The 20,701-nt window shown below is 38.0% G+C and overlaps 1 long non-coding RNA gene and 1 other non-coding gene across 2 annotated transcripts in view; one reads left to right on the forward strand and one right to left on the reverse strand.

The window, feature by feature from the left end:
* The window catches only part of LOC122489991, a 282,636-nt gene that overhangs the window by 9,292 nt on the left and 252,643 nt on the right, over nt 1-20,701 (forward strand). Inside the window, exon 2 of the long non-coding RNA XR_006299059.1 lies at nt 12,297-12,352. This is a non-coding gene — a long non-coding RNA (uncharacterized LOC122489991). The remainder of the gene's footprint in view (nt 1-12,296; nt 12,353-20,701) is intronic.
* LOC122490665 lies at nt 13,673-13,783 on the reverse strand. Its single transcript, XR_006299207.1, has one exon. It is a non-coding gene; the product is annotated as a U6 spliceosomal RNA (small nuclear RNA).

The following is a 20,701-nucleotide window of genomic DNA, read 5'->3' on the forward strand; positions in this document are numbered from 1 at the left end:
GTTTTATTATTAGAAACTTTTGTACTTCATCTTTGGGGATTGATTGATTAGGGGGTAAGTCATATGTCCAGGTTAAAGAAGAGGATACTTAAATATTGTATCACTGAGTGACTTGTCCAACTTCACACCCTGTTGTTTATCACAGAGCAATTAAGTAGAAAAGCGTGATAGCTCCCAAATTTGCTTTCTTAATGGAGTATGCACAATCGCTACTGTGTAGATCCTACAATTATATTAACTAAATGGTTGACTATTAGTGGTTTGAGCTCATCAGTTAGGAAGTTTTAGTTTTAAAGTCTCTAGGAAAGTAAGTTTCATATAACAGCAGTAAGTGGCCTTCTGGAAGATGTAACATATAGTTCTGTCTTCACAATCCATAAGACTTTGGAGACTTTGCTTTTGAAAATTCAGCATGTGTTCTGTCTTTAACAATTCCACACTTTTCCTGTGAAGAGTTATTATCAACCTGTGGATGGGAGCTGTGATTTTTGCCCAAAATTTCTAAATGCATGTGGTGAATAACATTATCAGACTATCTGTCTAGCAAGTGGCTCATGCTGTCTCCTTTCCAGATTTATTCTGTAAAAAGGAGTTTATACGAGTGCCATTTTACCCATCGGATAACTGTTTCTAGTTGATTTTTTTTTTTTTTTGGAAATATTATTAACAATATACTCCAGTAATGATTTAGCCCAAGATGTTCTTGTGTTATTTTGGAGCAAGTTGCTAGTGACTCATAGCACACTGGGCGTCCAAGCTATGGTTAACTGGTGGTCAAGTTAGGAAATTCTGTTCCCATTAACTCTCCTTTTCATAGCCCAGAACACCTCTCCACTCAACTTTTTTTTCTTTTGATTCGTCACACTCATAGCGTCTGCTTGGTGTTTTCAGACCAAAAGTAGAAGCAATGACATGCCATAATAAGTATTGTTCCTACTGCACTTCCAGCTTAGCTAAAAACAGGAAATACAGGCCATTTCGTGGAAAAGCCCGCTTTTGTGATGTTTCCAACCTAAGAGGTTTGGATCAACTTTGGTTGAATGTCTGAACTTTTGGCTTCTTACTTACAGTAAACCTTCTAACTTCAGAATTTTAGCACCATTTCTACTTATAAGATGATGCCTTCCAAATTTAGATTATGCTGACACATGAACCAGTTTACTTTTCAGTCATTTTTGTTTGATATTAGGATGTACTTATAGTCAAAAAACGGTACATAGGAAAATTATGTTGCTCGCAAGATTTAGAGCTTCTAAATGGGGAAAGAGCCACAATTATCAAAGTTTCAAGACATTTTGGACAGTTGATTTAAAATGGGTCTATTAATATAAGGCTTCACCCATTGAGTGAATATCTGATGTGAAAATTCACTATGTAAAATCAATCCAGAAGCAAAAATACTGGGTTGGTTTAATTAGTCTGCTGACTCTTTTGGTAGGGAACATCCACCTGATTTTTAGTGATCTTGAGAGGCATAGGGAGTTTAGATTTGAAACTTCATGTAGATGATCTCTTTTTTAAGATCCATAAGATAAAAATCTAGTTGGATACATTGGCAAAGGAAGCCACACATGATTGCATTTGTGTGGTTCCAGACAAATAGGGTGGCCTTGGGCAATGAATGTTCTGTGTTTTTTTCTAGTGTCAGTGAGGAGCCCAATCTTTCTTTGTCTCTTCCCCATTTTGTGACTGTAGATTGGCCCTAAAGAATTAAATGGATTGCATTGTTTCATTGGTCCTCTTCTGATTTAGCCATGTAATGTGATTTTACAAACCATTTATTACCGGGTTTTTTTTTGTGTTTTTTTTTTTTTTTCAACGTGTGTTTATTTTGGGGACAGAGAGAGACAGAGCATGAACGGGGGAGGGGCAGAGAGAGAGGGAGACACAGAATCGGAAACAGGCTCCAGGCTCTGAGCCACCAGCCCAGAGCCTGACGCGGGGCTCGAACTCACGGACCGCGAGATCTTGACCTGGCTGAAGTCGGACGCTTAACCGACTGCGCCACCCAGGCGCCCCTATTACCGGTTTTAAGCATGATAAATGGTGACGTGAAGTATAATTCCAAAATGAATTATTAAATACATTTCTTTCACTTGCCTTTGTAAGATAAGACTTACTACGTTTTTTTCCCATCTTTGATTTCGTCAAGTCGAGTCACCTCGAGGAAGGAAGATGAAAAAATGCAGTGGCAGGAGGTACAGAGCGTAAAAGACAAGAGAAGCATGTTCAGAAGAATCAAGTCCCTTGAGAAAGGAATTTAACTCAACATTTGTTGAAGTTCTGAAATGCCTGAATAGTTCCTTTTATTCTATGTCTTCCTGCTGCCATTTAGCTGGAATGTACTAGACAGGATTAGAAATGACTGTTCTTTTAGTCTTTTTATGGTTTCGACTAAAAGCAAAGTGCCAGAGTTCTTAAACGTAATCTCTCTTTATGAGATTCCGAGGCTTTGTGCAGACTCAGAAAGTGGAGACAACATCTAGGTTTTTAAAGAGTTTATCAAACTCTTGTAACATACTGAACCTTAAAAATTTGTTCATGGTTACTTGCAATACAACCTTCCATTCCAGATCAACCACCCCCTCCCCTAAACCTTCTTCCAAAGCAAGAAAAACAAAGTAAAAGACAGCTAATACCTGTTAAAATGCTGCATAAGCCAAACATTTTTCTATTGTGTCTGTATCTCATGATATCCATTTTCCTCCTTAATTCTTGGAACAATATCACTCACCATTTAAGATCTTACATTTCAGATTTTTAAGCTCTCACTGAATAATACTGGATGAGTTAGAAAGTCCTAATAGTGAATTTATAAAGAAAATGTTGACAGAGCTTGGATTCTCATAGTGCTAGTGGGTACCATGATTATAATAATGGTTTCCTTTAAAAGTCTTCCATTAAATGTTCCAAACAGTGGAATTTGTAGTTTTTCCTTTGGTCCAGAGATCAAAAACATGAACAATTTTACATTTCTAACGTTGGACAGCATCTGTGTTTCCACAATTTCTGTGGGAAAGCAATCCACCCTTTCTCAGTTTTATTAAAAACCACCATCTTGGCTCCAATATGTGCCATTATAAGCAATTTCATTATGTCTCATATCTCCTTTTAGGAAGTAGGAGTCTGCCTATTGCTTTTTTTTTCTCCTTTTTTCTTATTGGCTTTCAAAGACTACATACTGTAAGTGAAAAGTGGTTTACAAAATTAAAGATAGGATAACATAGTGGTTTTTAAAAGGATAAATCTGCAAGACAGATTGTTTGAGGTCAATACTTGCTTTCCCATTTAGTAGCGGTGTGTCTCAGGCAAAGTTACATAACTCCAAACCTTAGTTTCCCCATCTGTGAAGTGTGTATATTAATAGTATTTTCCTCGTAAGGCTTTGGTAAGGGTTACATAAGGTAACAAATGTAAAGTGACTGGATCACAGTCCCTCAACATTTGGTGCTATCATTAGGTGTTCTATTTATTTTTCACAATTTGGAAATATTTTCTAGTGGCAATTACTGTCTTCCTAAGATAATTTTATTTTGGGGGCGCCTGGGTGGCGCAGTCGGTTAAGCGTCCGACTTCAGCCAGGTCACGATCTCGCGGTCCGTGAGTTTGAGCCCCGCGTCAGGCTCTGGGCTGATGGCTTAGAGCCTGGAGCCTGTTTCCGATTATGTGTCTCCCTCTCTCTCTGACCCTCCCCCGTTCATGCTCTGTCTCTCTCTGTCCCAAAAATAAATAAACGTTGAAAAAAAAAAAGATAATTTTATTTTGTAACAAATCTGTTTTAGTGTTTCTCTCTTCGTATAAAAGGAATTAAATCTGATTCATTCATTAGACAACTCATTATTGAGTGCCTGATGTGTGCCAGAAGACTAACAAAGCTCCTCCCCTAAAGGAGAAGCTCATATTATAGTGTAGTTGTTATATTTGTGCATTAGGAGTCATCTTAATGTTAGAAAAAAAAAGGTATTTCAGGGGCCCCTGGGTGGCTCAGTCAGTTGAGCATCTGACTTTTGATTTTGGCTCAGGTCATGATGCCGGGGTCATGGGATAGAGGCTCCCGTTGGGCTCTTCACCGAGTGTGGAGCCTGCTTAGGATTCTCTCTCTCTTGCTGTGCCCCTTTCCCCACATGTGCTCTTTCTCTCTCTAAAATAAAAGAAAAATAAAAAAGAAGAGACATTTTAGAGGTTAAGCTAAATGGGCACAAAATTTTGCTCTTTGTATTTTAGAATCTGATGTTGGAATGCAACATATCATCTTTATCGGTTAATAGTGTGGACTACGAGTTTAACTCACAGGGGAAAGGTTCATCATACCTTAAATAACCGAGAATCTCCAAAGACTTAACACAGAAAGATAATGTCCTATGTTAATAATTGTCATATTTCCTTAGAAAGTAATTTTTGTTAAATAAACTCAAAATGAATGAAAGACCTAAATGTAAGACAGGAAGCTGTCAAAATCCTTGAGGACAAAGCAGACAAAAACCTCTTTGACCTTGGCTTTGCAACTTCTTACTCAACACATCTCCAGAGGCAAGGAAAACAAAAGCAAAAATAAACTATTGGGACCTCTTTAAAATAAAAAGCTTCTGCACAGCGAAGGAAACAAGCAGCAAAACAAAAAGGCAACCGACAGACTGGGAGAAGATATTTGCAAACAACATGTCAGATAAAGGGTTAGTATCCAAAATCTATAAAGAACGTATCAACTCCACACCCAAAAAACAAATAATCCAGTGAAGAAGTGGGCAAAAGACTTGAAGAGACACTTCTCCAAAGAAGACATCCAGATGGCCAACCGACACATGAAAAAATGCTCAACATCACTCATCATCAAGGAAATACAAATCAAAACCACAATGAGATATCATCACCTCACACCTGTCAGAATGGCTAACATGAACAACTCAGGCAACAACAGATGTTGGTGAGGATGTGGAGAAAGAGGATCTCTTTTGCACTGCTGCTGGGAATGCAAGCTGGTGCAGCCACTCTGGAAAACAATATGGAGGTTCCTGAAAAAGTTAAAAATAGAACTACCCTACAACCCAGCAACTGCACTACTAGGCATTTATCCAAGGGATGCAGGCGTGCTGTTTCGAAGGGACACATGCAACCCCATGTTTATAGCAGCACTATCAACAATAGCCAAAGTATGGAAAGAGACCAAATGTCCATTGATGGATGAATGGATAAAGAAGATGTGGTGTATATATATATATATATATATATATATATATATATATATACTTGTGTGTGTGTGTGTATACACACACACACACACACACATACACACACACACACACACAATGGAGTATTACTCAGCAATCAAAAAAATAAAATCTTGCCATTTGCAACTATGTGGATGGAACTAGAGGGTATTATGCTAAGCGAAATTAGTCAGAGAAAGACAAATATTGTATGACTTCACTCATATGAGGACTTTAAGACACAGAATAGATGAACATAAGGGAAGGGAAGCAAAAATAATATAAAAACAGGGAGAGGGACAAAACATAAGAGACTCTCAAATATGGAGAACAAACAGGATTCCTGGAGGGGTTGTGGGAGGGGAGACGGGCTAAATAGGTAAGGGGCATTAAGGAATCTACTCCTGAAATCATTGTTGCACTATATGCTAACTAACCTGGATGTAAATTAAAAAAATAAATTAAATAAATTAAATTTAAAAAAAAGTAAATTTTGTTCACAAGTGATCTTTACTCCTCTCTACTGTGCCTGCAAAGTAAAGTCTAAAAGGAATTCTTATCGATAATTCAACTATCTACATTTTGAGAGCCTTTTGAATTTTTAAAAAAAATAATAACTATTTTTAAATGGTAAACAACAATGTGTTTTAGGATCTGGTGTTATTTAGATATTTTTTCTCACAATAGGAAAATTAAGGCTTTAAGAAGAATGACTTTGTTAGATGAGTCCTACTTAAACATTTTTTGTGTTTTTACATATTTATTTAGAGGTTCATTCCACTACTGACTTGAAGTAACTTACAAAGAAAACAAATAAGTCAGCAGTAACACGCAACTAAGAATACAGAATTAAATTCTTAGATGCATCTAAGAGGAGAAATTCAAGATGAGGTGAGAAAGAGTACGAATATGCAAGAAAGAAATCTACATATTTGCTATTGCCCTGTTTCAACTTTTGCATTCAATTTACTGGACCAAATTTATCTTCTATTTTTTATGTATTATTTTTTTAGGGAGGGAGGGAGAGAGAGAGAGAGAGAGGGAAAGAGCGGGCTCGGGCACAAGTCGGGGAGGGGCAGAGGGAGAGGGAGAGAGAATCCTAAGCAGGCTCCGTGCCCAGCACAGAGCTGGACGCTGGGCTTGATCTCACAACGTGAGATCATAACCTGAGCTGAAACCAAGGGTCTGACACTTGACAGACTGAGCCACCCAGGCACGCATCATTTACTGGGCAAATTGAAATTGAACTGCCCTGATTTCTGAGCAGAATGATTAGAATTCCAGAGCATATTTAATTAAAGAATGCAACAACACTTTTGGAATACCTATTCAGTTGGTCATTACCTACACATATCAGCCATTTATGTTAGAACATCTCTGTTGGTACTTCTCAGCTCTGTCTGATTTGGTTTATCAGTTTTATAGTTTATTATATTCAGGGCAATGAGGGTAGGACGTGGGTTAGGCTTTTTCTATTTCACTTTGAATTTCTATGATATGATATATGGTTCTCTGTCGATTTGTTTTGTTCCTGTAGCTGTCTTTACCAGAGTAAGAAAGTTCCTCTGTATTCCTAATTTGTTAAGAGTTTTTTTCTACCAAGAATGAATGCTGACTTTCATCAAATGATTTTTTTTTCTGGATCTTTTGAAGTGGTTATATGAATTTTATTTTTTCCCTGTGAGTTTGCTGAATTTTATTAGTAGGTTTCTTTTTTATTATTTTATTTTATTGTATTTTGTTTGATTCAAGTTTTTATTTAAATTCTGGTAGGCTAACATATAGTATAATATTAGTTTCAGGACTAGATTTTAGTCATTCATCACTTACATAAAGCACCCAGTGCTCATCACAAGTACGCTCCTTAGTACCCATCTCCCATTTAGCCCATCCACCTGCCCACCTCCCCTCAATTTATTTTCTGTTGTTAAGAGTACATTTTATGGTTTGCCTCTCTCCTTTTTTTCTTTCCCCTATGTTCATCGGCTTTGTTTCTTAAATTCTACATATGAGTGAAATCTTATGGTATTTGTCTTTCTCTGACTGACTTATTTCACTTAGCATCATACCTCTAGCTCCATCCACATCACTGCAAAAGGCAAGATTTCATTCTTTTTGATGGCTAATATTCCATTGTATATACATACACCGCATTTTTTCTTTGTCCGTTCACGAGCCAATGGACACTTGGACTCTTTGTATATTTGGCTATTGTTGATAATACTTCTATAAACATTGGGGTGCACGTGCCCCTTCAAATCAGTATTTTTGAATCCTTTGGGTAACTACCTAGTAACGCAATTGCTAGGTCATAGGATAGCTCTGTTTTTAACTTTTGGAGGAGACTCCATACTGTTTTCCACAGTGGCCGCACCGGTATGCATTTCCACCAACAGTGTAAAAGGGTCTCCCTTTCTCCACATCCTCACCAACATCTGTTGTTTCCTGTGTTTTTAAATTTAGCCATTCTGACAGGTATGAGGTGATATCTCATTGTGGTTTTGATGTGCATTTCCCTGATGATGAGTGATGTTGAGCACCTTTTCACGTGTCTGTTAATCATCTGGATGTCTTCTTTGGAAAAATGTCTATTCATATGTTCAGTCTATTTTTTCACTGAATTATTTTTTGGGGGTTGAGCTTGATAAATTCTTAAGAGATTTTGGATACTAACCGTTTATCAGATATGTCACTCGCAAATATCTTCTTCCATTCTGAAGGTTGCCTTTTAGTTTTGTTGATTGTTTCCTTCACTGTGCAGAAGTTGTTTTTTTTTTTTTTTTTTTATCTTGATGGAGTAGGTTTCACATATTAAATTGCCTGTGAATTTCTAGGGGGAGTCAATCTTGGTTGTGGTGTTTTACTTTTTTTTTTATACCACTGGATTTAATTTGTTTATATTGTGTGTATGATTTTTATAACTATGTTTTATGGGAGAGGATGGCTTGTTCTTGTATTTCTTTCTTCTAAAATTCTTATCAGATGTTGATGTCAACATGCTGTCCACATAAAATGAGATTGTAAATATTTCCTTGTTTCTTTTCTCTGGAAGATTGGTATTCTTTTTTCCTTAAATGTTTCATAGGAATCAAGGATGAAAACTGGGCCTGATGTTTTTTTCCTGAGAAAGGAATTACAAATTTAATTTCTTTCATAGAATCAGTGCTATTCAGTTTTTTTTTTCTTGTGTCAGTTTTCATCCCTGATTCCCTTCCTCCCTCCTTTTCATTCTTCCTTCTGCAGTGTATACTATTCTGTGGCTTGTTTTCTCTTTTGGTAATATATCTTGGAGGGTTTTTTTTCTTTTTTCTACAGCAATAGCTATAAGGCTTCCTCATTGTTTCAATGGCTGTGTAATATTCTGTAGTATGAAATTACCATATTTTATTTATGGATCGCCTATTGAGGAATATTTAGATTACTTCCAAATTTTGACTGTTTTAATATAACGATCATGTAAGAAACATCAATGTGCATGTATCTGAGAAGTATTTCTATTTCATTTTACTTGTATTCTTGTATTCCTTAGTAGTAACTAGATCCAGCATAAACAGTGGAAAACAAATTATTGCTTATTTTTTTTTCTTAACATTCTGATGAGGCAGCCGTAAGTTTCTCTTTTATTTTCTAAATGATATGTTTTGCATTCTGTTACTGCTCTGGTGTGTATAATCAACTCTGCCTTCATGACTTATTACTGCTTACAGTTGATATGTTGCAATGCCCTTTAACTGCTTTGCACTCGACTGGTATAAGTTTTTCAATAGAGGAATTGACTACACAGGGACAGAATTTTGTCTACTTTGTTCAGTGCTTCATCGTTAGTGCTCAGTATAGAGTCTGGCACACAGTAGGTGCTTAAAAATAAATTATTCATGGAGAGACACAGTGAGATATACTGTTTCAAAACAGTACCTATGGGCTGAAGGACATTCTTTCCTTTATTTGGTGAATGATTTTTAGGGGTATGGTAACCAATGGAGCGTTAGGTGTTTTAATCAAGATGCAGAGATGAATGAGATACCAGGCCAATGTCTCACAGACCAGAGGGAACAGGTGCATAACAGGACAGTTAGGGCACAGGCCCTAGTGTAATGGCACTGAGAGGCATAAAAGAATGAGCAAGAACTCTGCCTCAGACAGATGTGTAAGGCTTGCAGAGGGACGGATGCTTGAACTGGTTCTTAAAAGATGTTTCTGCTTGTCATGGAGAGAATAAGGGGAGGAAAGGTGAGATGATGTAATAGGGAAAGGTGAGATGTTCATACTCATTTATTTTTTTTTTAATTTTTTTTCAACATTTATTTATTTTTGGGACAGAGAGAGACAGAGCATGAACGGGGGAGGGGCAGAGAGAGAGGGAGACACAGAATCGGAAACAGGCTCCAGGCTCTGAGCCATCAGCCCAGAGCCTGACGCGGGGCTCGAACTCACGGACCGCGAGATCGTGACCTGGCTGAAGTCGGACGCTTAACCGACTGCGCCACCCAGGCGCCCCAATACTCATTTAAAGTTTAGAGAGCCTTGGTGGGGGCAGGTAGTTGAGGGACTCTAGGAAAACATGGTCGAGGAATGGGATGAGACGGCTGAACAGGGCTTGGATAAGACTGCAGAAACTCCTGGGTTCTGTAGAAATAAGTCTGGACTCTAGCTTGTAGTCAGTAAAGACTCACCACAGGTTTTAAAGTAGCAGACTATATCAGAAAATCTGGTAAAACAATAGATTAGACAAAATCACGTGTGTTTTCTCACCAAGAAATTTGAAGGTACGAAGTTGCTGGTTTGGGTTCAGTGTCTTGTGGCTATCCAGAGCAAGATCTCTGTAATTGTCTTCATATTTTCCTCATGGTTGAGTGGGGGGCTGCTGCAGCTCCAGCCACCATGTTCACGTTCCAGGTTGGTAGCAGGAGGGAGCATCCTAGAGCAATCAATTATTGGAATCCTTATCAAGAATGCAAAATTTTCTCTGAAGATTTAAGTTTCTGTCTCTTTGGCCAGAACTGGCTCACCTGACTGCAGGGTAGGCTGAGAAGTGCTGTCTGGGCACATTTATGTTCCAAATACAATACAGGTCTGTTAGGAAGGGAGAGGGGAAAATGGATTGGGTAGACAACTGTGCCTTCTGTCAGTGTGACATTAGATATGATTCTTAGGAAAATACTTGTGGGCAGTATACAAGGTGATTTGGGCTGGATAACTTGGGTGACCAGTATATTCTCCCCAGTCGAGTGGCCACAATGTCTATGGATTATAAGTATGGACTGGCTGAAAAATTTTTTCAATGTTTGTTTATTTTTGAGAGAGAGAGAGAGTGAGAGAGAGAGAGAGATAGCACGAGTAGGGGAGGGGCAGAGAGAAAGGGAGATACAGAATCTGAAGCAGGCTCTGGGTTCTGAGCTGTCAGCACAGTGCCCAATGCAGGGCTCAAACCTACAAATTGTGAGATCATGACCTGAGCTGACGTCGGACCCTTAACCGACTGAGCCACCCAGGTGTCCCACCCACATCAAGGTGATATTAATGATGACTTATAGTTCAGTGATATCACTGGGATATATTTAAGGTTTTTTTTTTCTGTTTGAACAAAGTTACAAAGAAATAATGAACTACATTATATGTTTAGTAACCATCTAAGAACCATACCTTTATGTTAATTCCTTTAATTTCACTCCCTGCTTCATTCATCACATGCTTACTAGGCACCTCTGTGTGCCAGGTACTGTTCTGGGCGCTAGTCATGGACCAGTGAGAAAGATAGGCCAGTCCCTATGTTTATGAACCACAAAGCCTAGTCAGGGAGACAGGCAAGAAGCAGGAGAACCCATCAACAAGATCATTACAGTTTATATTATAGGATACTAGGAGAGAAACAGTGAGTGATAGAGCGACAGGGTATGGGAGGCAGGTGCTATTTCAGGAGAGGTGGCCAGGCCATGAGAGGCCTCTCCGTAGAGGTGACCTTGAGTTGAAATATGAGAATGAGACAGAGCGTGGTGGGGTGAAGAGAGAGGAGGAGGTGCAGAGACCCTGGCAGGAAAGGGCCAGAAATGGAGGATTGAAGCTGGTGTGGGTTCACCATGGGGAGGCAGGGGGATACCGTGTGGTGAGGAAGGCAGGGGCCTTTCCATGTAGGGTTCACTGGGCCGTTGCACAGGAGGTATGGAAAGCCTGAACCATGAAGGGGATGGTCTGATTTGCATTTACAGAGGCCCCCCTGACTGCTCTCTGGGAAGGACTTGAGGGAGGTAAGAGGGGCTAGAGGGGGACCAGTTGGTTAGAAGGCTGTTGCTCTGGCTCAGGAGAGAGACAATGCTGATTTGGATAAGCCTTTCAGAAGAAATGGAGCACAGCTGCCAATCGTACAGCCGACCTAGAACTGCCAGGATTTGCTGGAAGATTACATACGGAAATTAAGAAAAGGCTAGTTTCTAAGTAAAAAACTTTTAGTTTCATGTTGCCTGTAAACTCTGATGGCAGTATCTTAACTGGGTACTTGCAATTCTTCTTAACTCATCCTTCCTGCATTGGAGGGTTAATGTCTACTGAGATAAGGAGGTGGCTTTTTGGTCTTTTTTTTTTTAACTCAAAAGAAAAAAAAAACAACAGGAAAGAATTTTCAACAGAACAATAATTCTAGCTTAGTATTTGCCCTTGAAGATCTCGTGTGTGTCCTTCATCCTAAGGGAAATACCTGCTTTTCTAGCCTTCCCAGTTCATGAAAACTAATAGCCAGGAAATAAGATATAATAATCATTTGTTTTTTTTAGTTAGAAGAGAGATTAAAAGGAAATAGCAACATCTCTCTCTAGGCTTTCCTTATTCATAAGCATTTCCATGGAACATAATAACCTGAAGAAAAGCAAGTGATTTTTATGTAACTTTATTTGAAATAAACCTAGTCTACATTAATTAGTGTGCACATCAATCATGTGGGGGGTCTTGTGGAAATGAAGATTTTGACTCAGAAAGTCTGGGTGGCCCCAAGATGCTGAATTTCAACCAGAATCCCATCTGGTCAGCAAACCACACTTGAATAGGAAGGATCTCAACTTTTCCCTGCTCTTAATCCCTTATACTTTTATTTTTCAGTGTTCTAGTATCACCAGACTGGAGAAACCAACCCATTAGAACTTAAAACATACTTGGTAAGTAGAAGAAACAAGGAAGAATTGTTTTCCCCTCTGGAAATCTTTTCTAGATTTGCAAGTCACTTTCCATCCTTGGTCTGAGAAAGCCTAGCATTTTGATTGTTGTCTGGTATGTTCTTTACCGTGATGACTAAGAATCTAACTACATTCTAAATTGTGACTATTTCCCCAAATATTCCCAGCTGCTTTCAAGATGAACTCTATAACATCACTAGAAAAAGACTCCTTGGCCTTTTTGGGAAGCCTACAGTACAATCCCAAATAGCTTTTTTTTCATCATGTGATGTTCAGAAGACCACAGAATTTTAGGGTAACTTTTCAAATTAGCATTAATCATACATGGTTTTCTTATAAAAAACACTTCTTTCAAAATGACCCACATCTTGAAAAGAAAAAGCACATATTAGTTTAGACAAGATTTTGGGGTAGGAGAGAACTTATCTCAGAAACCTCATTTGGGAATGATGAATTTTAATATTCTCCGCCTCAATAACAATAGTTGCTTAGTATATGCTATCAAACTAGTTGCAAACTAAAGGGGAGGACCAATCCAAATAATAAGCTTTAGTACTAAGTGTATTTACAAGCACCAGGACATGTGTATAGAAAGTTGAAGTCAAAATTAGTTCACCAAAAAAAAGATATGTTTTATACAAGTTACTATGTTAGGAATACTCAGAATGTCATTTTTTTGACACAAATATGACTTTTGAAAGCCTTGCTACTCTAAAAAATATGTTAATTTTAAAAGACATCTGATTACCTAATTATTTAAATGTCTAAGTTGAGATTTACAAAAAATATATTTAGCTAACTAGTATTTACTCAGCTAAAAACATGACAACAAGATATCCTTCCTGCTACTAAGCTTTTATTCATCCTTTTCCAAGCTTTCTTCATTTTCAGCCCCTTCTACATTTTAATATTTTACTTTATGCATACAAAAGATTATATGTAAATATGAATAATTTATGAAGCATATTTTCAAAGGAATGCCTGTGAACCCATCCCCTCCTTAAGAATGAGAAAAATACCAATATCTTTTTATTCTTTACTTATTCATATCCTGTTTCTTGCCCAGTGATGACCTCTATGCTGAATTTTTCATTAATCACTCTTTAAAAAATTAACTTTTCTGTGTAGCCATGTGAATTGAAATATTATTTAGTTCCTTTTTTCGAACTTTATAAAAATGATTTCATAATGTATATATCTAGTCTTTTTCTACTTGGTACGGTTTCTAAGATAATACATATTATTGTCTGGTGATAGGTCATTCTTTTCATTGCTGTGTAATATGAACTTTGAGAATGTATCAAAATTTGTCTAGTCTTTTTTTTAAAATATGGAACGCTTCCTTGCCCAGGGTCCATGCTAATCTTCTCTGTATCATTCCGATTTTAGTATGTGTGCTGCTGAAGCAAGCACAAAATTTGTCTACTCTTTTGTAAGTGGACATTTGGTTTTCCTGGGGTTTTTTTTATGTTCTTGTGAAACATGCTTCCCTGAACATTCTAGTACTCCTGATGCACAAAGAGATTTTTGAGGTTGTATATATATTGTGTATATCTTGGAATGGAATAGCAAATGATTAACTTTTCAAGAGTATCAAGTTATTTGCTGGGGTACAATTTTATCTTCCCATTAGCACTGTATACACATTTGCATCGATCCACATGTTGGTTTTGTTAGTCGTCTTAATTTTTGTTAAAAATAGATATAATATTGTTATCTTAATTTGAAGCTACTTGACTATTGCTAGAGTTGATCACTTTTTATATGTTTATTGACCATTTGTGTTTCCCCCTCTGTAAAATGTTTGTTCATTCTTTTGCTCATTTTTCTTTTGGGTTATTCTTAATATATTTCAGTTTTCATTTGAGGACTTTCTTACTTACTGATTTTTTCCCCTAGGTACTTTCTAAACAGAGAATACATCTAATCTTATATTAGGTAAGGGTTCTCTTGGTAAAGGCAGAGTAGCTCAGATCAGATCAACATTCCAGTGATAACAATTATATACATACCCACGCAATATACATATAACTTTATACACACATACAGGTGCATACATACACGTGTGTGTGTGTGAGTATATATTTTTTTCCAACTCTCTCAAGCTGCTGGAGGACAGAAAAAGGTAGGCAGAAACTGAAGAAGCATTGGTACTTGGAAACAGAGAATAGTGTTTGGTGAACTTCCCATATTTAATGCTTGTCACCTGAAGGCAGCTCTAGTCTGCGCTGTATTCAGGGTTACTGTAGCAACTGGAGAGTGAGGGTGAAAATCCCAGAAAGGAGAGAGACACAGGAGAGCCCAAATTCTGCATGTTGGCTCTGTCCAATATCTGGTTGACCTCTGAGGTATGCATGTGTGGTAGGGAACAGCCATCTAAGACTGAAAGGATTGAACAGAGAGTTCAGCTGCTGACCACTGCAGGGCAAACAGAATTTGGAGTTTAAGTTGCCAAGGTATCTTCCTGCTAAAACAAGTAAAACATCACATCAGTATGCTCCAGAAATGTAACATATTCTCTACAAGACTCCTGTTGCAAAATAAAATGACTAAATACATGAGGAAAACAGGGAAGTGATACCCATACTGAAGAGCAAAGGTCACCAATAGAGAATTACTCTGAGAAATTGGAATTAGCAGATCGGATTTTAAAGCAGCTGTTACAACTATATAAAAATGTAAAGAAAAATATGATCGCAATAAGTCAGTAGTGAAAATTTCAACAGAGAAATAGAAACTCCAAAAAGGAACCAAATGGGAAATATAGAACTAAAAAAGACAATATCTGAAAGGAAAAAGAAACCCTACTGGATGGGTTTAAGAGCAAACTGAAGATGGCGGAAAGAACCAATGAACTTGAAGATAGATAATAGCAATTCTTCAATCTAAATAACAAAGAGGAAAAATATTTAAAATAAAAATGAGTGAAGATGAACTGTCACTCGTAGGACAATATCAGGTCTAACATGAATATGAGTAGAGTCTGAAAAGAGATCTAGAGAAAACAATGCAGAAAAAAGATTTGAGGAAACAATGACTTAAAACTTCCTAAATTTGATTAAAGATATATTTGGTACTGTTACCAAATCTTGTCAGTTCTATTGCCAGAAATCTCTGTGAATCGAGCCTCTCTTTTCCACCCTCCTACTGTCTTTCATTTGCAACAGCTTTCTGTCTTGTCACCTAGAGACTTGCTTCTCCCAATTTTAGTGTATCATCCACATTGTCTATCTAAAATTAATATTTTTCAAAATCAAAGCTGATAATGACATTGTAAATAAGATAAAAGGTCCTTAGCATGACCTTTACACTATGACCCAATCTTCACCTCCTGCCTCAGGTCCCTCATACATCCGCCTTACAGGCTTCTATTACACTGAGCTTCTCATTATTCCCTCACAAGACAAATCCTTTCATACCTACATGCCATCTCACAGTGGTCCCTGAGTGCCCTTACCTTTCTTTCACTTTTCTGGGAGACTTCTATTATGTCTTCACTGAAGTCTTCTTCAATGATGCAGTGGTCTGTCCTCTGTGTTTCTATGGCATGTGATAAGCATCCCTAACAGTGATGTTAGATCACAGACCTTGGGAAAAAGAGACTGTACTATATGCTTCTCTAGTGTGGGGACTCTTCCTCTTTGTATCTGATGTACAAGGAGGCTAGTGGCTGACATAAAGTATGTGCCCAGTAAGTGCACGTTGAATAAATAGAATATCTGGTAGAAGTTGTATTATAAATATCAGCATGTATTAGACTGGACCATAGAAAACTTCTGATATTTGACAATTTCTGAGTATAAAAATAGCAATTTCCTGTAGGTCAACACACACACACACACACACACACACACAGACACACGTGCACACAAGCTTATATCTGTTAACAAATTAAGGCAGTTGGAGTTGTATAGTCTACTTCTGTCTATTAACATTAATCAGGAAATTACTTCAAATTGTACCAAGGTATCATTTGACCCAACCCACTACCTTTGGACGTGTGGCATATTCTTGGGTTACAGAAGACACTCAGAGAAATTATTTGCCCGGGGATTACAGAGATATTAAGTGGTAGAGTGTGCTGATAAATGTCAAAGTAAGAGTTTATTTTTAAAAAAAAAAATTTTTTTTCAATGTTTATTTATTTTTGGGACAGAGAGAGACAGAGCATGAACAGGGGAGGGGCAGAGAGAGAGGGAGACACAGAATCGGAAACAGGCTCCAGGCTCTGAGCCATCAGCCCAGAGCCTGACGCGGGGCTCGAACTCACGGACCGCGAGATCGTGACCTGGCTGAAGTCGGACGCTTAACCGACTGCGCCACCCAGGCGCCCCTAGAGTTTAAAAGTACATATCTAGAAATTTCATTAACATATAAAATTTATAAGTAAGTACCTGCTATCTATTCAGTGACAATAAGTGACCCATACCTACTTCTTTTCTAATTCAGTTTTTCTCAAAATATTTTTATGAAAAATCTTAAACATACAGGGAAGTTAAAAGAATTGTACAGTGAAAGCACAAATAGTCACTAGTTTTAATGAATAAAGCTATGAAAAATTAGTATGTCCATGTTGGCTGTAGACCCCTGAACTAGAAGACATGGTAATCTATTCTAAGGGGAGGAGTAGCAAGTACAGGTAAAATAAAATACAAAACTAAAAATAAAATCATAATTCTTAACAGTATTCAAATGACGGGCTATAGTAGAGTGGATTAATTTGTGATATTTCTTTTTTTTATCAGCAGATACGTTTTCTTTTTTTAATTTAATTTTTTATTTTTTAAAATTTACATCCAAATTAGTTAGCATATAGTGCAACAATGATTTCAGGAGTAGATTCCTTAGTGCCCCTTACCCATTTAGCCCATCCCCCCTCCCATAACCCCTCCAATAACCCTTAGTTTGTTCTCCATATTTATGAGTCTCTTCTGTTTCGTCCCCTTCCCTGTTTTGATATTATTTTTGTTTCCCTTCCCTTATGTTCATCTGTTTTGTCTCTTAAAGTCCTCATATGAGTGAAGTCATATGATTTTTGTCTTTCTCTGACTAATTTCACTTAGCATAATACCCTCCAGTTCCATCCACATAGTTGCAAATGGCAAGATTTCATTCTTTTTGATTGCCGACTAATACTCCATTGTATGTATATACCACATCTTCTTTATCCATTCATCCATCGATGGACATTTGGTCTCTTTCCATACTTTGGCTATTGTTGACAGTGCTGCTATAAACATGGGGGTGCATGTGTCCCTTCGAAACAGCACATCTGAATCCCTTGGATAAATGCCTAGCTGTGCAATTGCTGTGTCGTAGGGTAGTTCTATTTTTAGTTGTTTGAGGAACCTCCATACTGTTTTTCAGAGTGGCCGCACCAGCTTGCATTCCCACCAACAATGCAAAAGAGATCCTCTTTCTCTGCATCCTTGCCAACATCTGTTGTTGCCTGAGTTGTTAATGTTAGCCATTCTGACAGGTGTGAGGTGATATCTCATTATGGTTTTGATTTGTATTTCCTTGATGATGAGTGATGTTGAGCATTTTTTCATGTGTCAGTTGGCCATCTGGATGTCTTCTTTGGATAAGTGTCTATTCATGTCTTTTGCCCACTTCTTCACTGGGTTATTTGTTTTTTGGGTGTTGAGTTGGATAAGTTCTTTATAGATTTTGGATACTAACCCTTTATCTGATACGTTGTTTGCAAATATCTTCTCTCGTTCTCTTGGTTGCCTTTTAGTTTTGCTGATTGTTTCCTTTGCTGTGCATAAGCTTTTTATTTTGATGAGGTCTCAGTAGTTCATTTTTGCTTTTGTTTCCCTTGCCTTTGGAGACGTGTTGAGTAAGAAGTTGCTGAGGCCAAGATCAAAGAGGTTTCTGCCTGCTTTCTCCTGGAGGATTTTGATGGCTTCCTGTCTTACATTTAGGTCTTTCATCCACTTTGAGTTTCTTTTTGTGTATGGTGTAAGAAAGTGGTCCATGTTCATTCTTTTGCATGTCGCTGTCCAGTTTTCCCAGCACCACTTGCTGAAGAGACTGTCTTTATTCCATTGGATATTTTTTCCTGCTTTGTCAAAGATTAGTTGGCCATACATTTGTGTGTCCATTTGTGGGTTCTCTATTCTGTTCCATTGATCTGAGTGTTTGTTCTTGTGCTAGTACCATACTGTCTTGATGATTACAGCTTTGTAGTATAGCTTGAAGTCTGGGATTGTGATGCCTCCTGCTTTGGTTTTCTTTTTCAAGATTGCTTTGGCTATTCGGGTCTTTTCTGGTTTCTAATTTGTGATATTTCTAATTAGTGTATCAATTGAGAACTTTCTGTAAACTCACATGAATATAGATTTTATCACCTTAAAAAAATTTAAATGTTTATTTATTTTTGAGAAAGGGAGAGACAGAGTGCAAGCTGGGAAGGAGCAGAGAGAGAGAGAGGGAGACACAGGATCCGAATCAGGCTCCAGGCTCCAAGCTGTCTGCACAGAGCCTGACGTGGGGCTGGAACTCACGAACCATGAGATCATGACCTGAGCTGAAGTTGGACGCTCAAACGACTGAGCCACCCAGGTGCCCCAGAGTTTATCACTTTTTAAAAAAAGTTTGGATTTGAATTCAAAATATGAACAAGTTTTTGTTCTAAATTGGTGCTGGACATTGGACTTCGTGCCATAATTTTATATGAGATAAAGATGAAGTCAACTCTTTGACTGTCTTTAAAGTCAACAATTTCCCAGCTCAGTAGTCCTGTATCATCCATGTAATGACAAAGTCCATAATTGTAGAATGACTTATTGGGGCTTCTCTTCCATTTCCCTGTGAAGGTAGCCCTTTTGGCCTATAATCATTTCCCAAATATTTGTTTAACTTCTAATGAGAACCATACTGGGGACATAGAAACAAGTGAAATAGGTAGAGACCCAATATTTATGATAGTTAGCACTTAGTAAGGTAAGAAGCCTTGAAACAAATAACTTTTACAAGTTACTAAACAAAGGATTTATTACAGTTGTGATAAATCCCATCAGCTGTCATTAGTAATCAGTGGAAATATAAGCACATCCTAAGGATAGAGTTAAAATCTATTCCTGTAATACTCTCACCCATATGTTGAATCTCTAACATGTTAAGATTTTGATTCTGAGCTGGCAATTAAAAACCAATAGTAAAACTTCACTGACTTTTTTTTTTTTAAATTTTTTTCAATGTTTATTTATTTTTGGGACAGAGAGAGACAGAGCATGAACGGGAGAGGGGCAGAGAGAGAGGGAGACACAGAATCGGAAACAGGCTCCAGGCTCTGAGCCATCAGCCCAGAGCCCGACGCGGGGCTCGAACTCACGGACCGCGAGATTGTGACCTGGCTGAAGTCGGACACTTAACCAACTGCGCCACCCAGGCGCCCCTTCACTGACTTTTTTTAGTTTAGAGAAAAATGTAGAGTTTTTGTTGTTCTTTTTAAGATTTTGTACTGAATGAAAGCATAAAGTAGAAATCAGCCAACATTTCTATTTATGTGCAGGTCAGTACTGGTCCTAACAGTCCCTTCTGGTGCATTTCTTTTGGTTAGTTCAGAACAAATAGCTTAACAACATCCACTCTTGCAGGTAAGCATCAATATCATGCGTTCTCCAGAGCCCTCCCACCTGTGTACTTGCATAAGCTTTTGAGAACTTTCCAGCTGAGTCTGAGCAATGAGAAATGGCCAGGGGGTGTACCTTCTGGTCGGGGGTGGGGGGGGGGGAGGAGGATTGAGGTAAACAGAGCTATAAAACAGGATGGGCTTGCCCTGAATTTCATCACTTAAGGTGAATTTCACTTCTAATTATAGCTTTCCTCCTTTTTGAGGCTTGACTCTTGGACAGTTTATCATGGGGAGGTCAGAAGTGTTGGGAGGTTCAGGCTGATTTTTTTCCAGGCAGTTGTGGAGTTTTGTGACCCCACCTCCTAGAATCCTGAATGCTCATGGCTCTGTAAATCCTCAGTTAAGATATTAGGTCACTAGATCAGAGACAGCCATTATTCTCTTCAGGAATCAATAAGCCAACTATTATGGGTTGAATTGTGTTCCCCAAAAAGATATGTTGAAGTCCCAATCTCTGGAACCTGTGAATATGACTATATTTGGTAATAGAACCTTTACAGGTATAATCAAGTTAAGATGGAGTCATAGTAGATTAGTGTGGGCCGTAATCTAATGGCTGGTATCTATATAGGAAGAGGGGCATTTGTACACTCACACACACACACACACACACACACACACACACACACACACACAGGAGAGAAGGCCATGTAAAGGCAGAGGCAAAGATTGGAGTGACGTATCATAAG

This window comes from Prionailurus bengalensis, chromosome B2, assembly GCF_016509475.1.
Source record: "Prionailurus bengalensis isolate Pbe53 chromosome B2, Fcat_Pben_1.1_paternal_pri, whole genome shotgun sequence".
NCBI classification, from domain to species: Eukaryota; Metazoa; Chordata; class Mammalia; order Carnivora; family Felidae; genus Prionailurus; species Prionailurus bengalensis.